This window comes from Jaculus jaculus, chromosome 12 (assembly GCF_020740685.1).
Source record: "Jaculus jaculus isolate mJacJac1 chromosome 12, mJacJac1.mat.Y.cur, whole genome shotgun sequence".
Classification (NCBI taxonomy): domain Eukaryota; kingdom Metazoa; phylum Chordata; class Mammalia; order Rodentia; family Dipodidae; genus Jaculus; species Jaculus jaculus.
In genome coordinates this window covers 109,585,726-109,589,992 of record NC_059113.1, presented here as the reverse complement: position 1 = coordinate 109,589,992, position 4,267 = coordinate 109,585,726, and positions in this window count along the sequence as shown.

Here is a 4,267-nt window from a genome sequence, read left to right as displayed (position 1 = left end):
ATCCCACAGTTTTAAGAGTATTCTGGTTCCAAGGAGAGAAAAGAATTATAGAGATTATAGAAGCATCTATCAATGTAAATTTATTTTCTTTTCCAACCAGATGGTGTGCCCTGCAGAGACATACCATATCATATGTCTTTGTAATTTTCAGTTGGCTGTTTAGTACTTGAGGGACATTCTGGAAATATTTAGCTATGCCTATAAAAATAATGAGGATAAAGTTGTTTTAATTTTATATCAACAAATTCTAGGAAGATTTTGTAATAAAAGTAAATGGGAATGTTTCCCTCTTGTTCCATTCTCTTTTTCTTTTGGCCATTTCATGAGCATAGCTTGCCTACTCAGGATGACAGTGTACATGTTCACAAATGGCATGCATTTTATAATTCTTGAGTCACATTAATTGAAATAAATATGTCCTTAAAATTTAATTTAATGTAATAAGAAAATGGCATCCTTATGGAAGTCACTTTCATGGGCTATTGTGAGCAATAGAAGAGATTTGAGTTTCTGCTTGATTTCTTGGTTCTAATCAAATTCTTACCCAAGATGCCGCATCACCTTTCAGTGGTAACTTTCATCAGATATTAGGATAGCACCATGTTTACAACAGTCAATATAAGGGTTTGGAAGTGTCTCAGAGGTTAAGGTACTTGCCTGCAAAGCCCAAGGACTTGGGTTTTATTCCCCAGTAACCATAGAAAGCCAGATGCACAAAGTGGTATATGCATCTAGAACTTGTTTGCAGCATCTAAAGGCCCTGGTATGGCTATATTCTCTATCTGTCTGGTATCTCTGTTTGCAAATAAATAAATACAAATATCTTTTTTTTAAAAAAAAAAAGGCTGGAGGTATTGCTTAGTGGTTAAGGCATTTGCCTGCAAAGCCAAAACAGCCAGATTCAATTCCCCAGGGCCCCTGCTACCCAGATACATAAGGAGGTACATGCATCTAGAGTTCATTTGCAGTGGCTGGAGGCCCTAGTATGCCCATTCATTTTCTCTTTCTCTCTTTCTCTCTCTTCCTCTTTCTCTGTCAAATCAATAAATAAATAAAAATAAAATATTTCTAAAATATCTAAAAAATTACAATAGTTAGTGTTGATAGCAATAGACATTAGAATCAGCACAATTGAATCACATTGAAACATTTGCTTTTTTCATCTATAATTTAATCTTTGTCATGCATATTTATCTATGGCTGAAACCTTCTTTGTGGTCTGTGTATTGTTAGTTCTCACAATACTGTATTTCATTTTTACACTGCAAAGAGAAAAATTCTTTAATGTCCTTCATATGAAAAGAAGTGATGCTATATGACAGTTATTGTGGGGATGAATGGCTGAGTGCTCAGCTTTGAAGAAATATTAGCTTCTAATTGTGCATTCAAAGTAATTTAAAGAAGACAAAGAGAGCGAAAAATTAGCATAATTTTACAAATGAACAAAATTGCTTTTAAGATTCTTTAAGATCAAAACTGTCATTTCTCACATGTGTAAAATCTTGTCTAATTTATGCAACCTTCCTGATAGGACAGAAATGAACTTGGATCATCTCCTTTGCTATATATTTATTTTCATGTCCATATGAATGGTGTGATTTTCTATTTTATAATTTCTTATTTTCTGTTTTCATAATCATTTTCATATATACATATACATATATATATCCCCTAAATATATTTGAAAACTACATACATATTATCGTATTAGATTGTGATAGTGGGTAGTTGAATAATTATTCTGACAGCAATTAAGAGTGAAAAGAGAATAATTATTCTTATTGATGAGAAATTATAGTAAGAAGTCATGAAGAGAAAATGGATAGAGGTAAAATCTTCAATAATCTTTATGAATCTTTTACTCCACAGCAGATTTGATTAAACTAGTGACAAAATTAAAAATACAATGTATGTTGCTTATTTTCTAGTGCCAATTAATAAAACCTATCTAATTTTAAAAGTGAATATTAGATAATAAAACATGAACTAAATTTCTGACATTGAAACTTTGGTTGTTCTCAAGTGTACTAGGACATTGTAAGCCTCTAGAGATTTCTGAATTTGAAATTAATAACTCTTCCAACAATATTTTAAAAAATATTGCTATGTAGAATAGGAAATCAATATAAAGTTGAGATATAATGCTTTATTTCAGCCTGTTTCATAGTTGGTTGTATAATAACATTAAAGTTGGGTATAATGATTTGATAGCTTCCATGAAGATAAGTTATATTATCTTCTTGCATGACGAGAAGCACATGTTTTGCATACACTCTTTCAATTGCATCTTAACAAACATCACCTGAAAGAACAAAGACCTTCCATTTCTACACCTCTCTATGTAGCATTAATGAAAAGTCAAAGAACACAGAAAGCTACCATTCTTTGCGACTTACACCATTCTATTGTCAGCACAACATAAAATATTAAAGGATTCCTGCAGTAAAGGCTACAATGGTATTACATTATCAAATTAAGCCACAGAATGTCACAAATGTTGCCTTAGTTAGGTTGTATAGAAGTAGAGCATCTGGAAGACTAGGCTCCAGTATTACTCTGTTTCATATATTAAATTGTTTATTCACATATGCAAAGTAATAGGTTTCACAATCACATTTTCATTCAAGTATATCATGTACTTTGATCATATTTACTCTCATGCCTCTTGCCCTCCCCATGAGTAGCTTTCTCAAGTAGTCTCCCTTTGACTCTCATGTTGTGTGTGGGTGACATTTTCCTTATACATTCATCTGTTGATGGACACCTAATCAGACTCTTAATGGTAGCTGTTGTAAATGAGTTGCAATCACTGTGCACTTGCACGGATCTCTGTGGAATGCTAACTTCAAATGGTTGAGGGGAGCTCTTGTACACTGGTGGTGGGAATGTAAATTGTTACAGCCACTATAAAAAGCTATGTGGAGTTTCATGAGCCAAAAACAGAACTACCATGTGATCCAGCCATATCATCCCTGGGAATATGCCCAAGATGACTTTTTGTGGCTAGTTACTTGTAGCAGAAGGAATGACTTTCTCACTTACATGGTAGCTTTATACATTTCAGTCTGCTCCTGTTAAGAATGGTATATTGGTTGCTTCACAGCTCTTTCTCTCTCCTGCAATTTGAAATTAAATTGATAGGTAATACCATTGAATCATTCACTCTGTTTCCTAGTGCAGAAGTTTCATTGCATGCAGCATTCTTTCACACATAGCATCTCACTTCATTCTCAGCCTCTCTTTCCAAAGCAGACAGCATGAACTACTATCTCTACATTCTAGGTTATGACCACTTCATATGGTAAAGTCAATTACTCAAAAGCTTGGTCTGCGAATGTCACAATTTTGGTTCTGATTGATTTACAATAAACTTTACTAAAATTATTATTCCCCTTGGCTACCTATAGAGAACTTTCAGTTAAAAAATATGTTCCCATCTGGTTGTTAGCAATATGAAAGACCAAGAAAATCTACTTCACTCTTACCTGCATTTATAAACTCTCACACTCTTCATTTTTTTATTCCCTCTCTAGGGTAATTTGTTTGGTTAGCAAGCCCTTAATTAATGCTCATTCTTCACCCATGATATAAGGAGCAAGAATGAAATATCAAAACTTGCTTTGTAATTAAAGCTTACACCTGCTGTGAGGTTCTAGGACAGGAATAAAATTTCAATTAAGCAATTACCCCAGAGTGCCTCCAAGAGCCTTGAGTGCTCTGAGCAGCTCTCACTGACCATCTGTTGCATCTGAATTCTGCATGGATTCCTCTCAGATGGAAAGTTCCTCTTCTTGACATGTGTGTAATGAAGGAGTACCACATGGGGCCTGGTGCCATATTTATCCAATGTCCTTGACAAGAGGAAATGGGGGCCAGCCTCTCAATGCCTTGTCAAAGCCTGTCTGTTCCTAAGCCTGTGATGATATGGAAATACCCTTCTTACTATACAAGCCCAGCTCACATATGGGGTTGTTCCTTTGAACATTCAGTTTCTTCCTGTGCTCTTGTTGTGAGTCATTGTAAGCAAGACTTTTCACAGAACACAGATACTTGGGCTCCAAACAAGAAGTCCTACCTAGGAAAGCCTGAGGAAAAAAGCAGGCTTATGAAAATCACATTATCTTGACAGTGTCAGCCAAACCGATTAGTTTGTGTCTTTAACCTAACAGAAGTTGGGTTCCAGCAAGCTCTGAGCAGATTATCATTATAAAGACATTCACCCTTCAAACCAGTAATCTGGAGCAACACTCTGTTCTATAGATATTTC